Here is a 20,823-nt window from a genome sequence, read left to right as displayed (position 1 = left end):
TGAGAGGTTCCTTTTAGGTGAGTCATACCTTTGATTCTGCTGTGATTTGGTAGCTATGCACACACACTTTGCACAAGTGTACATGTCAACACAAGGTTTCGGGCAATGGAGAATCAGCTCTACAATGCCGACCTCCGAAACATCTTTGCCAGTCCTGTCACTGGCTACATGGCTGGCTGATATGTCTAACTGATGTTACCTGCTCTCCCCTCCTGTGCCCGCTCATCCCCGCTGCTGGTCTTTGGAAGTCTTGGAGGGAATATTAATATAATAAATGTCTGCACTGAAACACACAGCAAGATACTCAATAAATTTCAGCCATTGTTCTTGTGAAGAAACCTGACTCTGTCCCCTGCACAAAATGGCCATGGACCCCAGATTGCGAAGAGCTGAGGGTTTGTTTTTCTGTAGTGAGGAGATGCTACAATATACACTCCCATCACCACTTTTGTTCACTGATGTCTTCTTGTCCTATATCTATGGCTTTGCACCATTTTCTGCCTTAAAGTGGGACAGAGCACAAGGACCCAATTCTCTATTTATTTAAATTTCACATTAAATCAGTCAATGGAACAGTAATAAAATACAGATGAACTTTGAACCTCTTACCTTTTGCATTCAAACAATAATAAAGCAGAGGGAGGCCAAAGGTGTCAATGGCAACGTCAGCGAATATATCCATCCAGGGTTGATTTACAAAATCTGTAAATGTTTGAAATGTTCAGTTATATTTACTCTTCCTTTAGAAAATGACTTCCATTTTCAATAAAGAATATAAGTCTAGATGCTTCTTCTGCTTAAAAAAATAAGATTGTTTTTGCTTTCTTGATACTGGGGGACTGAACTGGGGAGGGAACATTACAATTGGTTTAGATATTGTACTTTGGGGGAGGGATGTACAATAAAAGAACATGTGGAAATGGCAGAAGTGTTAAATTACTTTTTTGTTTCAGTTTTCACTGAAAAGGTTAGTAGTGATTGGGCGTCTAACAGAGTGAATACCAGTGAAAATGAGGAAGGATATGAGGCTAAAATAGGGAAAGAAGAAGTTAAAAATTACTTAGACAAGTTAAATATCTTCAAGTCACCAGCACCTGATGATATACACCCTACAGTACTCAAGGAGCTGATTTAGGAGATGTATGAACCTTTAGTGATTATCTTTGAAAAGTAATGGAAGACGAGAGATTCCAGAGGACTGGAAAAGGGCAAATATAAAACGGGGAATAAGGACAACCCGGGGAATTACAGACAAGTCAGTTTAACTTCAGTACCCAGAAAGATAATGGAGCAAATAGTGAAGCAATCAATTTGCAAACACGTAGAAGATAATGAGGTGATAAGTAATAGTCAGCAGGGATTTGTCCAGAACAAATCTTATCAATCCTGTCAAAACAACATAATAGCTTTCTTTGACAGAGTAACAAGCCTTGTGGATAGAAGGAAGCGGTAGATGTGGTATACCTTGATTTAGTAAGGTTTTTGATACTGCCTCGCATGACCTTCTTATTAACAAACTAGGGAAATACAATCTAGATGGAGCTACTATAAGGTGGGTGCATAACCGGTTGGAAAACCATTCCCAGAGAGTAGTTATCAGTGATTCAGAGTCAAGCTGGAAGGGCATATTGTGGGGTCCTGCAGTGACCAATTCTGGGTCCGGTTCTGTTCAATATCTTCATCAATGATTTAGATAATGGCATAGAGAGTACACTTATGAAGTTTGCAGATAACACCAAGCTGGGAGGGGTTGCAAGTGCGTGGAGGATAGGATTGAAATTCAAAATGATCTGGACAAACTGGAGAAATGGTCTGAAGAAAATAAAATGAAATTCAATCAGGAGAAATGAAAAGCACTACACTTAGAAAGGGAGAATCAGTTGCACACAGAGAAAATGGGAAGTGAAAGCCTAGGAAGGAGTACTGCAGAAAGCAGTAACAGTAAACATAGACCACGGCTTCTGAAACAGCAGCACCAAAACTGTTGGCAGGAGGCACACGTGTGTCTGCAACACTGTTGCCTGAAAGCACAGCTGTGAATAAGCTGGCATTAGGGGCTTTAACCCTGGAACTAACAGCTCTCAGTTGCATCGAAGCTGAAGGAGATGGATCTGAGGAGAACACTGATGCTGCTGAGGGAAGCCCTCTGCTTTGTGACAGAATTGAACACCAGCAACCTCAAGATTTTACGGGATCTCTCACTGTGAGACTGAGAGAGACCTGAGGTAACAGAGGAGCAGATATCTTTGAAGAGCAAGAAAGGGGTGGCATCTCCATCTTCCTTTTTGGATCTGTTATTGTAGGAGACCAATCCCTATGCTCCTTCTGGGAACTGCTTTTACTGTCATTTGCCTAAGCAGAGGCTGAGGTAACAGGGACCCCTGAGACTGAGGAGACAGAAGGGTAGCTTGGATGACAGTTCTCCTGCACTGGGAGGATATCTCCTCCTTCCTGATCTGAAGCAGGCATCATTGATATCTCTGACAGAGAAAGATTTAGCCTTTTCCACCTCAATCTAGCAGCCATTCTGGCATGTGACTTACAATGCTTAGCTTTTTCCCTAACATGTCCCTCACCCAGGCTATAAAGACACATAGAGTTAGAGTCATTAAGGGGCATAGCAACCCCACATGACTAACAACATATGAAACTTGAGGTGCTTGTAGCAGCCATGAGAAAATGTCCCTACACTGGAAAAAACAGTAAAAACAACCAAACAAAACCCCACTATTAAAATAAAAATGTATCAGATAAATTACAATATCCCCTAACTGCCACAAATTGAACTATTTACAGACAATCTAACATGGGTGTGGATGAGATGGGTACTTCCAGTTGGCCTCGCCTCACAGCCTCACAGCCAGGAACTGAGGGTCAATTGGTCATTCTCACCCCTTTTATATGCTAAAGATGGGAAGGCTTGAGGCTATAGAGGGGATATGCAACACGTTGGCCAAAGTGCCAAGTGCCACCCCACAGAGAAGAGAACTTCAAGGGCATGCTCCTTTGCATCCTTCAGTTGGTGCCTTGCTGGTCCTACTCAGCAATGATAGGACGTGTGGGGCCTGGACAAGATATTGTGGTGTACACCTGGGGTTGCATGGGAGCAGGAATCAGGAAGGATCCCATTGTTTCAGTGTGTGGCAACAGGCAGAAGGAGCCACTGGCTGTAGCAAGGGACTCTTGGGGATCCCCAGAACCTCTGGATGCGGCCTCTTCAAGTGGGACCAGAGGGCACTGTTCCCAGACTCCCTTTCCCTATGAACATGTAGGGCATGCCTTTCACAGTGGGGGCTGGCAAGCACATTTGGGTGCCCAGCCACCACTGAATAGTGCTTCCAAAAGTTGAAGCAGCAGCAGCACCTAGAGTGGCAAGAAGAAATTTTTTCTGAAACCTCAACATTTTCCTCAGGATGGAAATTCCATTTTCCAGCCAGCTGTGATGATTATCTCATGTGACCTCCTGCAAAACAAGGTCACTAAATCCAACCCAAACACCTCACCCAACATGTGACATCAAAGCTTTAGTTAAATGTCGAGTCAGAACAGGGCATTCCCCTTCCAAAGTCACTGGCATCACTCAACAATGCTTGTTTAGGTCATCTTTATGCAAATGAAAAACCTCCCCATTCCAGCAATTTCTGAGTTGAAAGTCAATGGAATTAGATATATTTCTCTATAGTCAGTAGTGTGACATAGTGGCATATGTCTATATCAGACTGTGAATTCCAGTTTGTATTCTAGGGAGGGCCTATCCAGAAAACATGCCTGACAGTCCTTCAGTGGGGCATCATTGAAAGCCACAGGATAGCTATTAGAGCCTCTCAACTTTGATATCTAGATGACATCCCAATTTCTAGTAATTTGTGAGACTTAGCACATGTCCACTCAGGAGCTGGGTGGTCTGATTCTGAGGTTCACTGGATGTACACGCAATAACACTGTACAAATTTCTTCCTGAAATAGCAGCATGGCTGCGGCAGCACAGGGGATGGATTCACTCTCTGCCCAAATAACAAGCAATAAGCAATATGTACTGTTGCACCCCATTTTCCAAGCAGGGGTCAGCTAATGAAAATAATGGGCAGCAGCTTTCAAACAAACAAAAGGAAGTTTCTTCACATAACACAGTCAACCTGTGGAATTCGTTCCTTAAAGATATTGTGAAGGCCAAACCTGTAACAGGGTTCACAAAAAAAACTAGATAAATTCGTGGAGGTTAGCTCCATCAATGGCTATATACCAGCAAGGTCAGGGATTTAATGCCATGCTTTGAGTGTCCCTAGCCTCTGTTTGTCAGAAGCAGGGACTGTACAACAGGGGTGGGTTTACTTGATGACTGCCTGTTCTGTTCACTCCCTCTGAAGCACCGGGAAATAGCCACTGTCAGAAGACAGTCCATTGGGGTGGATGGACCAATAGTCTGACCGAGTATGACAGCTCTTATGTTCCTTGTGTAATTTAACCCCATGCACCTGGTTGCAATGCTATGCATTCAGATTTGGCCTGGCGGATGGAGGGGTGGCTGGGCCAAACCTGAGTGGTACTGTGATCCCGGGTGAAAAGTTACAATTTCACTCAGTTTGGGGTCACCTCTCAAACAGCTAGCAAGGGGCAAAATGCCCCAAATGCCCTCCCCCAGGTGGCTCTGACTGCTGGCCCCTGTTGTAGCACTTCAGCTGGGGAAGCATTAAACTATCTTTGTGAGAAAAAACACAAGATGCAGTGATACGCAGTTGTGTTTCAGGCCTGTCTGTCATATGGACACTGTGTAGTGTGTGTGTGAGAGGTTCCTTTTAGGTGACTCAAACCTTTGATTCTGCTGTGATTTGGTAGCTATGCACACACACTTTGCACAAGTGTACACAACAATACAAGGTGTCAGGGAATGGAGAATCAACTCCACAATGCCGACCTTCCACACCTCTCTGCCAGTCCTGTCACTGACCACATGTCTGGCTGATATGTCCAAGTGATGTTACCTGCTCTCACCTCTTGTGCCTGCCAATCCCCACTGCTGGTATTTGGAATTTTTGGAGGGAATATTAATATAATAAATATCTGCACTTAAATACACAGCAAGCTACTCAATAAATCTCATCCATCGTTCTTGTGAAGAAGCCTGACTCTGTTCCCTGCATGAGATGGTCATGTGCCCCAGATTACAGAGAGCTGAGGGTTTGTTTTTCTGTAGTGAGGAGATGCTACAACATAGACTCCCACCATCACTTTTAATCTCGAATGTCTTCTTGTCCTAAATCTATGCCTTTGTGCCATTCTCTGCCTACAGAGGGACAGAGCACAAGGCCCCAATTCATTATTTTTTTCAAATTTCACATTAAATCAATCAATCGATCAATAATGAAATACCATTGAACTTTGAACCTCTTACCTTTTGATTTCAAACTCCGACAATGCAGAAGGAAAAAGGTGTCATTGCCAATGCCAATGCTAATGCCAATGTCAGTGAATATTTCCCTCCAGGGTTGATTTACAGAACCTGTAAATGTTTGAAATGTTCAGTTATATTTACTTTTCCTACAGAAAATTATTTCCATTTTCAACAAAGGATATAAATCTAAATGCTTCTTCTGCTTAAAATATACCCATGTCTGCAACACTGTTGCCCAAAAGCACAGCTCTGAATGAGCTGGCACCAGGGGCTTTAACCCTGGAACTAACAGCTCTCAGTTGCATTGAAAGTGAAGGCGATGGAGCTGAGGAGAACACTGATGCTGGTGAGGGAACCTCCCCCCCCCCCCCCCCCCCCCGCTGACAGAGAATTGGACACCAGCAGCCTTGATATTTTACGGGACCTTTCATTATGAGACTGAGCAAGATCTGAGGTAATGTGAGGAGCTGATATCTTTGAAGAGCAAGAAAGTGGTGGCATCAATATCTTCCTTTTTGAACAGTTATGGTAAGGGAAAAATCCCTATGCTTCTATTGGGAACTGCTTTTCTTGCCGTCTGCCTAAGCAGAGGCTGAGGTAACAAGTACTCCTGAGACTGAGGAGACAGAAGGGTAGCTTGGATGACAGTTCTCCTGCACTGGGAGGATATCTCCTCCTTCCTGGTCTGAAGCAGGCATCATTGATATCTCTGACAGAGAAAGATTTAGCCTTTTCCACCTCAATCTAACAGCCATTCTGGCATGTGACCTCCAATGCTTAGCTTTTTCCCTAACATGTCCCTCACCCAGGCTATAAAGACACATAGAGTTAGTGTCATTAAGGGGTATAGTGGCCCCACATGACAAACAACATATGAAACTTGAGGTGCTTGAAGCAGCCATGAGAAATGTCCCTACACTGGAAAAAACAGTAAAAACAACCAAACAAAACCCTACTATTAAAATAAAAACGTATCAGATAAACTACAATATCCCCTAACTGCCACAAATTGAACTATTTACAGACAATCTAACATGGGTGTGGATGACATGGGCACTGCCAGTAGTCCCCGCCTCACAGAATAAAGAAGTGAAAGGAACTGAGGGTCAGTTGGTCACTCTAATCCCTTTTATATACTCAAGGGGGAGGATCTGAGGCTATAGTAGGGATATGCTACACCCTGGCCCAAGTGTTGAGTGCCACCCCACAGAGAAGAGCACTTCAAGGGCTTGCTCCTCTGCATCCTTCAAGTGGCGCCTTGCTAGTCCTACTTAGCAATGATTGGACATGTGGGACCTGGACAGATATTGTGGTGTGCGCCTGGGATTATCTAGGTACTCCCTGTGCTTGCAGCTTTTATCCTAACAGGGGTTTATGTATATTATTATACTGGCAGAGGGATTTACTAAAACTTAGTATATTTTTAGCTTAGTAACAGTTTATTTTTTAATTAGGTGAAATATTTTTATGTAGTAATAGTTCAAATTGGTTTTCTTATAAATTAGACCGATTTTGACACTATAACAGTATGTTACTTTGGGGTTTTTTTAATTTAATTTGTGTAAATAAATTAAATGATTTGGACCGGCTTTTTATGGGGGGGATACTTATTTTGGTGACATTAATTGTGAGTTGCCCCTCAAAACTGCAGAAAGCTATTATTTTAAGCTTTAAAGCATTTTTTTTTAGCTACACAGTAGTGGGCAAGGGTACTATTTTGCAACATATGTTTTTTTATATTAGCATAGCACAGCAAATACACAAAGTAAAACTAACAGCAAGAACATTATAAAACATTTTTTATATTGCATGTTTTGATTTTCTGCTTCTATGTGCTGATATGGTTTTGTGTGATAACTATTTATAAAAAAACACAAAATAAAAGCGGGGTTTATAGACTTTATTAGTATTAATTATTTACAATATATATTTAAAATTTATATTTGTTGGTATTTGTTAGTATTTAGCGGCCTGCAAAATTAATAGTGTGACGGGGCTAGCCCTGACGGCTACAGGAGGGTGCTGGAAGGCATATATATCAGCCCCAGGCTTAGCAAATCTTTGTTCCCTGGGTGATCCAGCTGTGGCCACTCCAGGGCAATTAGGCCAATTAGGCCAATCAGGCCAGTTGGGGCCAATCAAGGAACTTGCCCCAGCAGTTAAAAGCCTCCCAGTCAGGCAGATGGGGGCAGCTGAGAGGGAGTTGAGTAGAGCTGCTACAAGGTGTGGAGCGGAGTGGCTGTAACGTGTGGAAACCGGAGGAGAGCCTGAAGGAGAGCCACAAGCTGGGGGGCTACAGAAGAGTGACCCAGGGAAGGTAGTGGCCCCTTGGATTAAGCTGTTTGAGTCTACTCCTCGCAGGGTCCCTGGGTCGGGGCCTGGGGTAGAGGGTGGGACTGGGCCCCCCCCCCCCCCCGCTCCCACCCAGCTGCACCACCGGCATAGCTGTAAGGAGCGCAGACCCACGGGGCAAAACAGGCCCACCTTGCCACAATAGGCATGATGGAGGAATTGTACTGTGGTATTTTGTCATTTTTTTGCTTATAAATTTTATTGGTTTTGCTGAGGACTATGTAAATTGGCCATTATTACATTTAATTTGCTATTTAGATATACAGCAGTCACTTCGCAAGTGGTTAAATCGAAGTGGGCTGCCAAAAGGTTTGGTATGTTAAAATAATGGGTTTCTTAAATTTAGGGTGATTGTTTATGGCATGACTAACAACATGATTGAAAAGTGTCAATAACAGGTGCTTTAAGCAATGCATTATGGGGCATGGGCTTTGTTATTTTTGCATATAGTTTAGGTTTTTAAGCTTTGAATTGTGAAGAATGAAACTAATATAATGGTTTGGGTTTTTTAAAATTTTTACTGATATACAGTGATGCTGGCTTTATTTACTATGAACATGGGTTTTATTTATTGTGGGTGTAAAGCATGTGCAAGATTTTTTGTGATTTTGTACACCTCTTGATTTTTAATTTGCTATTTTTGGGGTTTTAAGTATGGGGCCAAAATGCTGATTTTTTTTTTAAAAAAATATTTGAATTAAGTGCATTGGCTATTTGCTGATGTATGCACGTAATGTTTTGTAGCAGCTGCAACACATACTGATTAACTAACAATTTGGGGTGGAGCTTATTTGGAGGACTATTTGTTTAGCACTGCTTCAGGGATTTTATTTTGCATTTTGTTGCATTTTTAGGTTACAGTTTGTTATAACTTTAAAGGGGGAGTAGTCATGGGCTGCTTTTGTTATTTTTAGAGCTATGAGTATTAAGGGCAATTTAGTATTAATTTTTGTTTTGAGCATTGATTATTTTTTAAAGCTAATTTTAAAGTTCAATTAATGCGTTTTACTGCTTTTGAACTTTGAGGATGATATGGTATATGCCATTTTATGCTTAAGGCTTTACCGGTGTATTTTAAAATTTTACTAATAAAGTGAGGACTATTATTACTGTTATTTTTTGGGGGGGTGCTTTTATTGGAGAAGACATAATTTACTAGTATTTTAGCTATGGTATGAACAGTTGTTTTGAGTGGGAAAGCCTGGACTTATTTGATAAACTGATTAATAATTAATTACTAAATAGTAATGATGGCCTTTTATACTGGTGGGTAACTTAAGGTAATTTATTTGGAGGTGATTTTAGGGTATTAAGCTTTTGGTGGCCTAATGGGCTTTTTTTTTTTATAGAAACATTTGAGTTGTTTATTGCAAGGGCTAGGTAATTTTTTACTTAGCATTTTACATTTTGTTTTATTTTGGGCAATTATTTTATTGTTTTTAGTTGGTTTAGAGTGTTTTTATATTAAAATGGCCATTTTTATGTACTGCTTATATTAAATTAGTTGTTTTGTTGGAACAATTTATACTGGTATTTTTTATTTTTTTTGGTTTGGTTATAAGCAAACTATTTGAAACTGTTTAATATAGATATATATTTGCAGCTGTTCTATGCTAGCATTACTTTTTTGCAAGGCTGCTAAATTTGTAATGGATACAGATTTTTGCAGGGGGTTTTGAGCCGCTGCTATTGGGATGATTGGCGCCTGCCATTTTGGACTTGTTTGTGCTTTTTTTTTGGTTGCTTTGTTTGCTTTGTTTTATGATGTTACTATTTTTAATTTTTTTTATGGGAGGGTACTTTTAGCAGCCAGATTGGAGCTTGGTGTTGCAGTTCAGCTTTTTATAGTGTCTTAAATTTTTAACACAAATAGGTTTGCTATTTAAGCTATGCATGTTTGGTTTTTTTTAATATGGGCACTTAATTTAAGCATGCTTGTATAGCCCAGTCTGAGGCTATAACTACGGGAGTATTAGTCCTGGCACCCATTAATGCTCATGCACAACAACAAGCTTGGCCACTGTTGCGGAGTGTGGGGTGCAGCTTTTTGCAGTAAGGGTTTTATCTGGGTAGCAAATTTCTGCATCCCCTGATTTGGGAGATTGTTGTATTATGTAGGAGGATTTATTTACAAACTAAACTTTTGGCTTTTTAGGTTGGGTTTTTATGGCTTTTCATCCACTTACAGGCTGAAAACGATTAGGAAGGGCTGGCTCTATCAGAGGGAGAGGGCAATTATGCTTAGCACCCTTGATTATTAGGGCATATGGGGGCTGGTTGGAATCCATAGGTGTTTGGACTTTTACATTTTTATTTATTAAAGCTATGGTTTATTTAGCTAATTTAGGGCTGGACACATGCCTTTTTTGATTTCTTTGGACACTGTGTACTTAAGCAGGGGATGGGCCATTCGCAAAATAATTGGGGCAGAACCAGTAAGGTATTATTGCCAGTGCTCCAAGGCCCATACCAATGCCAACACTTTTCTGTAGGGGGTAAAGGTAGTTTTTGGCCCTGTTAGTACTTGGGAAGCAAACGCTACTGACCTTTGACCAGAGGGCCCCTTTTGGCTTAAAATCACTCCTATTTTTGGTGGGGAGTGAGCTACCTGAAACACGAATGGTTTAGTGTTATTTGGATATACTAGTGCAGGATCGGAGGTTTGTTTTAATAGGGCCTGATCCTGTTCATGGCGCCACTTTTAGGGTTTGTTTTTTTCAGTAGCTGGTACAGTGGCTGTGCCTTTAAGGCAAAATTTTATACATAGTTGCCGAGCTATTCTGTGAGTCCTAAAAAGAATTGCAATGCAGAGACATCAGTGGGTGCCGGCAGTTTACAAATTAGTTCCAATTTTTTGCTGATCATGGGTAATTTTTTCTTGTTTTAACATTGAACCCAGGTATCGGACCTCTTGCTGACACAACTGGGCTTTTTAAAAATTAATTCGGAAGCCTGCTGGCTCCATCAGGGAAATTACTTTATTGAGCAAAATCAGCTGGGCTTTTTGGGTTACAGTTTAAATAAGAAGGTCATTTCCATAAGAGATAATATTTATTGGTGCTGTGCATCTATTTTATAATTTAATACCACAAGTGTGGCAAATTATGGGGATCAGTGTAACTCCTGTGGAATCTGTGAAAATGTGAGTTGATGGTCCCTGTAGGTAAAAGCAAATTTATACCAGCAGACAGGATGCAGTGGAATAGCAAAGAATGCATTTGATCATTTTTATACTGAAAACTATTTAGCTCCTATACTTATTGCAGCCATTACTTCTGGTAACTTGGCCACTACAGGGGCTATTTTAGATGTACATTTATTTAAAGCCCTGTAATTTACTGTAGGTCACTTGGGTTTTTTTTATGGGGGAATTGTTTATGCTGTTGATTTCTACTAACACTTTCTACTAACACTTTTACTAACACCTTTTGCTGTAAGAAAGCAGTAATTGTGAGTAACAATTCTTTCTTAGCTTTTTTGGGGTATCTATACTTCTTTTGGGGTGGGGGATCAGGTCCTACAATGAGAACACAGGCATCCACCTGACCACAATTTAATTTATTTTTGGCTTGTGGGTGTGACTGTACTATGTTGGCAATGTTCATGGGACACCACTCTGATGTAACTGAGAGTAGCTCAGATGCTTTAAGAGCTGCCACCCTGTGCGCAATTGCAACAACTCTAGGAATTCCCAATTTAATTTACAACACCTAATTAGCTAAATTAACAACAGCCTGCATTTTAAGCATAGAACTTATGCCCCAAATAGCTGCTTTTCCAGCACGTGCCAAACTAAAAATTCCTGTCCAGGTTTTTTTACAATTGTGTGAGTAAGGGGCTGAGAGAGAGGCATATCTACACTGGAACTTTTAAACCCCTCTAATCTCTGCCAGAGATTTTCTTTTAACAAAACTGTTGCAGGTACTAAGGAGTTATTAATTAATGATGTAGTGGCACCAGTATCTACAAGCATATGCTGTCTGAAACCCCCCTGTTTAAAATCCACCCAGATAGTGAGTTGTCCCAATTTATTAGATGTTTAAGGTGCCGCATGGATTAGGGGACTCCGGGATGCCCGGCTCCCCTATGCCTCCGAGGGCTTCCCCTCAGGAGATGGGGTTGGCCACTGACCTGCATTAGCACATTTCTCTGGAGTGTGGGACTTTTTTTTTTTTTTTTTTTTTTTTTTTGACAAATTAGGTTAGCCAGCTGCTTATTTGATTTGCTATTAATTAGAGCTTTAGGGGCATATTGGAGGGCTTGATTTCACAGTACCCAGCACAGGGGATTGATTCTCCCATGGCTTTGCCCTCGGCCGCGTCCTTTGTTAATTCCCTCAGGGATACAATTAATTTTCTTACCTTTTTGATTTTGAAAGGTGATTTGAGCCGCCACTCTTTTTTTTCATTTGTGCAGCATTTTTCCTTTGTGTGTATTAGGGAACTCTTGGCTCACTAGTAAATGAGCTTGCCAAACTCTCTGTAACAGTGCTCCCACGTCATAGTGGGTACATTCAGAGTACCCAAAGCAACTTTTACTTGCAGATGCAGCCCAGTTGGAAAGTCTGTGTCCATAAGGTCTTGACCTTTCTTCTTATGCCCCATAGCTTGCCATAGGATTTTTTTACATTGTAAATAAACATCAGGGCATTCCCCTAGGACTTGCTGCTCCAGATGAGAGTGCACCTTAATGTGCTTACCAGGATCTACTACCTCAAAGACATCCCTCATAAGGGTATCCCTTTATGCTTTTTTCTTTTTTTTTGTATATTTACAGGAAGTTTTAAGAAGGTGTCTAATGGGTGAAATTCCCTTACAAGCAAAGCATAATTACAATAATTTAACTGAGGCACTGTGATAAGCTGTGCAACCAGGCAACCACATTATCAAGGGTAATATTCCCTAAAGCCTTTTTCAGTGCCTGCACTTGCTCAGGTCTCAATATTTTGTTCACTGCAGTGGTAGTGTGAGTCGTGCGTTCCTCCTCCCCCTCTTCAACAGTCTTTGTCTTTGGCTCCACAAGCACAGAAACCATGGGTGCAGTATCTCGCTGCGTAAGCTCCCCGCCATCTGCTTCACTATTTGCCAGAGGGGAGCATAGGGAGAAGGACATCCCACATCCTGATCTGACTGGTTTTTATCTCATATAGCCTCTGCACAACAGTGAGCTGACAGATCAAAGTCCTGCATACAAACACTCTCTGCACCATCACAACCTCAGTCTGCCTGCATGGCAGCAATAATTCCCTGAGCAGCAGCCAATTGCTTTGTACAATAAGACAACTGTCGCCAACAAACTGCATGGGATTGGCCCTCACTTTCACTAAGGTCCGCAGCTTGTACATCCTTACATTTCGCTTCCCAGATATGAGCTGCCTCCTCCCACTGTCTAACTTTCTCTTTGTACCCCTTTGCATCATGCTGAAAGTTAGAGAGCAACATAGCCTGAGTGAGACATTGGAGATTCATACTCTGTTTTTAGTTTCTGTATTTGACCTTGGCATGCTATTAATTGTACATGTAGTTCCTTGTTCTCTTTGGCTAGCTTTCTTAATTTCTTATTAAGGGTTTTAGACACTAATAGGAGCCCATGTAAAGTGGCTAAGCATTTTTTCTTACGATTGGGCTTTGTCTCTATAAATTGCTGCCACTGGAGCATCAAGTCTGCACATACTGTTTTACCTTTAAAAGCTTCTCCAGACCATGGGTTTTTTCCAGGTCATTCCCAAAAGCTTCCATATCTGAGATTGGTTCTAGCAAAAGGAGAGATGGAGTGGCAACCCCTCAACCGCCTGACTCACAACACATTCCTGTAGAAGACATAATACCCTCCTCCTGAAGCCAAATACAAATACAACTTTACGGAGAACTGTGCCAGGTAGGTTGCTACCCTGATGATATGCAGTGAGATAAACCCTTGCACTGCACACCTCAAAGATCATTTCACCCACAGCTGAACAGGGATGCCAGATGTTGATACTGGACACTTAGTGATCAGTGTGAATACCAGTGAGACATGGTACGCCCAATTTGCAGATCAATAAGGTTTAATGTGCAAGGTTTTTTATAGATATACTAGTTAAATACAAAGACTAAAATTAACTACAATATATTATACTCATTAAGCCTGGAGAGCTAAGCAGTCACTTAGAAGGCTGCATACAGGAACTGCTTTCTTCAGGGGCCCTGCCAGGGAGTCAGTGGTCTCTGGTCCAACTAGCATCACCTTCTGCGGAATCAGGCATTGATGGAGTGCTCCCCTTTGTTTGCTGGTGAATTCTTATACTTTTTTATATGCAGCCTTTACCTAATTGCTTTTTTACTAATTATTATATATGCTAATTACTTATATTGGGTTTTTACCCTTGACTAAATTTTATTTTTACTATAATAATTGGGGTCGTTAAAACAATATCTGGTGATAGGAGGGGCAGTGGGAAAATATGCCCCTTGGCAGTGAGAAAGTGTACACCCAGATGTTCAAGGATAATTTGTTGTTCCCACCACTGTTATTTAAGTGCAGCTGCAAGCATACAAGTTGTGCATTCCATTTTGTTATGTGCCATAGTATGCAAAAACTGACATCTGCAAGGTTACTTAATAGTCCTATTTATTTCTGCCAACCAAAAAATGTCATGCTACAGGGGTCAAAATAGCCAAGCAAGTGACTGAAGTTTTGCTAGAACAGTGGTCAGGCAACACAAGTTGCACTGGGCCTCCAACATTGGCCAATGTAGTAAGACAGGATATTGGGCTGGATGGACCAAACCTGAGTCGTACTGTGATCTTGGGTGCCAAGTCACAATGCCATTCAGTTTGGGGCCACCTCTGAAACAGGGAGTGAGGGGCAAAATGCCTTTTTCCACCTCTCCCCAGCTGACCCTGACTACCGGCCCCTATTATAGCACTTTACCTGGGAGAGCATTATATTATCTTTTTGAGGAAGACACACGATGAAGTGAAACTCAGATGGGTTTTAGGTCTGTCTGTCATATGAACACTGTGTAATCTGTGTGTGAGAGGCTCCTTTTAGATGAGTCAAACCTTTGATTCTAGTCTGATTTGGTTGCTATCCAAACACACTTTGAAACAGTGTACATGACAACACCAGGTGTCAGGCAGTGGAGAATCAGCTCCACAGTGCTCACCTCCCACACCTCTCTGCCTTTCCGTCACTGGCCACATGAGTGTCTGATACGTCCAAGTGAATTTACTTGCTCTCACCTATTGTGCCCGCCCATCCCCTCTGCTCGTCTTTGGAAGTCTTGGAGGGAACATTAACATAGTAAATGCATACAGTGAAATACACAGCAAGCTATTCAATCAACATCATCCATTGTTTTTGTGAAGAAGTTGGACTCTCTCCCCTGCATAAGACAGCCATGGGCCCCAGATGGCAGAGAGCTGAGGGTTTGTTTTTCCATAGTGAGGAGATGCTGCAATATACACTCCCACCATCACTTTTGTTCTCTAATGTCTCCTTGTCACATATCTACACCTTTGCTCCATTCTCTGCTCTACAGTGGGACAGAGCACAAGACCCCAGTTCATTATTTCTTCAAATTTCACACTAAATCAGTCAATGGAACACTAATGAAATACCATTGAACTTTGAACCTCTTACCTTTCGCTTTCCATCTACGATAATTCAGGAGGAAGCCAAGAGTGACAATGCCAATGTGAATGGAAATGGAAATGGCAATGCCATTGTCAGTGTCAGTGAATGTATCCATCCAGAGTTGATTTACAGAACCTGTGAATGTATACAATTTTCAGTTATATTTACTCTTCTTACCTTTTTCCCTAACATATCCCTCATCCTGGCAATAAAGACAAATAGAGTGAGTCTCATTAAGGAGCATAACAGCCCTACATGACTAACAACAAATGAAACCTGAGGCATTTGGAGCAGCCATGAGGAAATATCCCTACACTGGAAAAAACAGTAAAAACAACCAAACAAAACCCCACTATTAAACTAAAAACATGTCAGATAAACTACAGTACCCCCAACTGCCACTGACTGAACTATTTGCAGACAAACTAACATGGGTGTGGATGACATGGACACTACCAGCAGGCCCCACCTCACAGCCAAAAACGGTGACAAGAACTGAGGGTCAGTTGGTCACTCTGACTCCTTTTATATGCTCAAGGGGGGAGGGCTTGAGGCTATAGAGGTGATATGCAACACCCTGGCCCAAGTGTTGCGTGCCACCCCACAGAGAAGAGAACTTCAAGGGCTTGCTCCCTTGCATCCTTCAGGTGGTGCCTTGCTAGTCCTACTTAGCAACGATGGGATGTGTGGGAGCTGAACAAGATGTTGCAGTTTTCGCTTGGGGTTGCATGGGAGCAGGGATTGAGGAAGCAGCCTGTCATTGCAGTGTGTGGCAACAGGCAGAAGGAGCCACTGGCTGTAGCAAGGGGCTCTTGGGGATCCCCAGAACCTCTGGATGTGGCCTCTTCAGGTGGGACCAGAGGGCACTGTTCCCAGACTCCCTTTCCCTATGAACATGTAGGGCACGCCCTTCACAGTGGGGGCTGGCAAGCACATTTGGGTGCCCAGCCACCACTGAATAGTGCTTCCGAATGTTGAAGCAGCAGCAGCACCTACAGTGGCAAGAAGAAATTTTTTCTGAAACCTCAACATTTTCCTCAGGATGGAAATTCCATTTTCCAGCCAGCTGTGATGTTTATCTCATGTGATCTCCTGCAAAACAAGGTCACTAAATCCAACCCAAACACCTCACCCAACATGTGACATCACAACTTTAGTTAAATGTCGAATCAGAATAGGGCATCCCCCTTCTGAAGTCACTGGCATCACTCAAAAATGTTTGTTTAGGTCACATATAAGAAAATGAAAAACCTCCCCATTCCAGCAATTTCTGAGTTGAAAGTCCATGGAATTAGATATATCTCTCTATAGTAAGTAGTGTGACATAGTGGGATATGTCTGTATCAGACTGTGAATTCCATTTTGTATTCTAGAGAAGGTCTATCCAGAAAACATGCCTGAAAGGCCTTTAGTGGGGCATCATTGAAAGCCACAGGATAGCTATTAGAGCCTCTCAACTTTGATATCTAGTTGACATCCCAATTTCTAGTAATTTGTGAGACTTAGCACATGTCCACTCCTGAGCTGGGAGGTCTGATTCTGAGGTTCTGTGGAGCTACACACAGTAGTTCTCTGGTTGCAATGCTATGCATTCAGATTTGAACCGGCGGATGGAGGGGTGGCTGGGCCAAACCTGAGTGGTACTGTGATCCCGGGTGAAAAGTTACAATTTCACTCAGTTTGGGGTCACCTCTCAAACAGCTAGCAAGGGGCAAAATGCCCCAAATGCCCTCCCCCAGGTGACTCTGACTGCTGGCCCCTATTGTTGCACTTCAGCTGGGGAAGCATTAAACTATTTTTGTGAGAAAAACACAAGATGCAGTGATACGCAGTTGTGTTTCAGGCCTGTCTGTCATATGGACACTGTAATGTGTGTGTGAGAGGTTCCTTTTAGGTGAGTCAAACCTTTGATTCTGCTGTGATTTGGTAGCTATGCACACACACTTTGCACAAGTGTACACAACAGTACAAGGTGTCAGGGAATGGAGAATCAGCTCCACAATGCCGACCTCCCACACCTCTCTGCCAGTCCTGTCACTGACCACATGGCTGGCTGATATGTCCAAGTGATGTTACCTGCTCTCACCTCCTGTGCCTGCCCATCCCCACTGCTGCTATTTGTAATTTTTGAAGGGAATATTAATATAATAAGTATCTGCACTTAAATACACAGCAAGCTACTCAATAAATCTCATCCATCGTTCTTGTGAAGAAGCCTGACTCTGTTCCCTGCATGAGATGGTCATGTGCCCCAGATTACAGAGAGCTGAGGATCTCTTTTCCCGTAGTGAGGAGATGCTACAATATACACTCCCACCGCCGCTTTAGTTAATTAATGTCTTCTTGTCCTACATCTATGCCTTTGCTCCATTCTATGCCCTACAGTGGGACAGAGCACAAAGCCCCAATTCATTATTTATTCATATTTCACTTTAAATTAGTCAATGGATCACTAATGAAATACCATTAAACTTTGAACCTCTTACCTTTTACGCTCAAACTATGATACAGAAGGAAGCCATAGGTTCCAATGCCAATGCCGTTGAGTATATTCGTATAGTGTTGATATAAAAAATCTGTAAACATTTGAAATTTTCGGTTATATTTACTGTTCCTTAAGAAAATTACTTCCATTTTAAACAAAGAAGATAAATCTAGATGCTCTTCTGCTTAAAAAATAAAATTGTTTTTACTTTCTAAATATAGGGAGACAGAACTGGGGAGGGAACATTACAATTGGTTTAGATACTGTACTTTGGGGCGGAGGGATGTACAATAAAAGAACATGTGGAAATGGCAGAAGTGTTAAATGACTTTTTTGTTTCAGTTTTCACTGGAAAGGTTAGTAGTGATTGGGCGTCTAACATAGGGAAGTCAGTGAAAATGAGGTTGGTTCTGAGGCTAAAACAGGGAAAGAACAAGATAAAAACTACTTAGACAAGTTAGATATCTTCTAGTCACCAGCAGCTGATGGTATACACCCTACAGTACTCAAGGAGCTGACTTAGGAGATGTATGAGCCTTTAGTGATTATCTTTGAAAAGTAATGGAAGAGAAGAGAGATTCCAGAGCACTGGAAAAGGGCAAATATAAAAAGGGGAATAAGGACAATCCGGGGAATTACAGAAAAGTCAGTTTAACTTCTGTACCCGGAAAGATAAAGGAGTAAATTATTAAGCAATCAATTTGCAAACACCTAGAAGATAATAAAGTGATAAGTAACAGTCGGCATGGATTTGTCAAGAACAAATCTTTTACAATCTTGTCAAAACAACCTTATAGCTTTCTCTGACAGGGTAACATGCCTTGTGGATAGGGGGAAGTGGTAGATGTTGTAATGTGTTCTTGTCCTATATCTATTCTCTGTTCTACAACGGACAGAGCACAAGGGTCTAGTTCATTATTTATTCAGATTTCACATTAAATCTGTCAATGAATTGCTAATGTAATGCCGTTGAACTTTGAACCACTTACCTTGTGTTTTCAAACTACAACAAATCAGAAGGAAGACAAAGGTGCGAATGGAAATAACAATGACAAGGCCAGTGTCAATGTCAGTGAATATATCCATCCAGGATTGATTTACAGAACCTGTAAATGTTTGAAATGTTCAGTTATATTTACGCTTCTTTTAGAAAATTACTTCCATTTTAAACAAAGAAGATAAATCTAGATGCTTCTTCTGCTTAAAAAATAAGATTGTTTTTGCTTTCTAGATATTGTGGGACAGAACAGGGGAGGGAACATTACAATAGGTGTATATATTGTATTCAATGAGGGGGAGGAGTGGACAATAAAAGAATGTGGAAATGGCAGAAGTGTTAAATGACTTTTTTGTTTCAGTTTTCACTGGAAAGGTTAGTAGTGATTGGGCATCTGACATAGGGAAGCCAGTGAAAATGAGGTTGAATATGAGGCTAAAATAGGGAAAGAACAAGGTAAAAATTACTTAGACAAGTTAGATATCTTCAAGTCACCAGCACCTGATGAAATACACCCTAGAGTACGCAAGGAGCTGATTTAGGAGATGTCTGAGACTTTACTGATTATCTTTGAAAAGTAATGGAAGAGAAGAGAGATTTCAAAGGACTGGAAAAGGGCAAATATAAAAACGGGCAAAAAGGACAACCCGGGAGTTACAGACAAGTCAGTTTAACTTCAGTACCCAGAAATATAATGGAGCAAATAATGAAGCCATCAATTTGCAAACACCTAGAAGATGATGAGGTGATAAGTAACAGTCGGCAGGGATTTGTCCAGAACAAATCTTATCAATCCTGTCAAAACAACCTAATAGCTTTCTTTGACAGTGTAACAAGCCTTGTGGATAGAAGGAAGCGGTAGATGTGGTATACCTTGATTTAGTAAGGCTTTTGATACTGCCTCACATGATCTTCTTATTAACAAACTAGAGAAATACAATCTAGACGGAGCTACTATAAGGTGGGTGCATAACTGGTTGGAAAACCATTCCCAGAGAGCAGTTATCAGTGGTTCACAGTCAAGCTGGAAGGGCATATTTTGGGGTCCTGCAGTGACCAATTCTGGGTCCGGTTCAGTTCAATATCTTCATCAATGATTAGATAATAGCATAGAGAGTACACTCATGAAATTTGCAGATAACACCAAGCTGGGAGAGGTTGCAAGTACGTGGAGGATAGGATTGAAATTCAAAATGATCTGAACAAACTGGAGAAATGGTCTGAAGAAAATAGGATGAAATTAAATCAGGAGAAAAGAAAAGTACTCCACTTAGGAAGGAACAATCAGTGGCACACATACAAAATGGGAAATGACTGCTTAGGAAGGCGTACCACAGAAAGGGATCTGAGGATCACAAGAAACCTAGACCACAACTTCTGAAACTCCAGCACCAAAGCTTTTGGCACCAAGGACACTAATTTGTGCAACACTGTTGTCTGAAAGCACAGCTATGAATGAGCTGGCACCAGGGGCTTTAACCCTGGAACTAACAGCTCTCAGTTGCATTGATGCCACTGAGGGAAGTCCTCTATTTGGTGACAGAGAATTGGACACCAGCAGCCCCAAGATTTTACGGAATCTCTCATTGTGAGACAGAGAGACCCAAGGTAACCTGGGGAGCAAATCCTGGGGTGGCATCTCCATTTTCCTTTTTGGAGATGTTTTAGTAGGAGACCTATCCGTATGCTCCTTCTGGGAACTGCATTTACTGCCATCTGCCCGAGCAGAGGCTGAGGTAACAGGTACCCCAGAGGCTGAGGACACAGAAGGGTCATTTCTGGCTGACAGTTCTCCTGGACTGGGAGGACCCTATGTCTTTTCAAGGTGTGAAGCAGGCCTCATTGATATCTCTAACAGAGAAAGTTGTAGCCTTTTCCCCCTTGATCTAGCAGCCATTCTGACAAGGGACTTACAATACTTACGTTTTCCCCTAACATGTCCCTCACCCTGGCAATAAAGGCAAATAGAGTAAGTGTCAT

General features: G+C 41.7%; 1 long non-coding RNA gene across 1 annotated transcript; it reads right to left on the bottom strand.

Annotated features, from left to right (window-relative positions):
* Positions 1-609: 609 nt before the first annotated feature.
* On the bottom strand, positions 610-15,459 carry LOC137145780 (uncharacterized). Its single transcript, XR_010917754.1, has 3 exons — positions 15,368-15,459; positions 5,393-5,500; positions 610-702 (listed from the first exon to the last, which is right to left on the bottom strand). It is a non-coding gene; the product is annotated as an uncharacterized lncRNA (long non-coding RNA).
* Positions 15,460-20,823: the final 5,364 nt, after the last annotated feature.

Source organism: Emydura macquarii, unplaced genomic scaffold, assembly GCF_026122565.2.
Source record: "Emydura macquarii macquarii isolate MOO-44397 ecotype Brisbane River unplaced genomic scaffold, CSIRO-AGI_Emac_v2 contig_3636, whole genome shotgun sequence".
In the NCBI taxonomy this organism is placed as follows: domain Eukaryota; kingdom Metazoa; phylum Chordata; order Testudines; family Chelidae; genus Emydura; species Emydura macquarii.
This window is presented reverse-complemented; position numbering and strand designations above follow the sequence as displayed.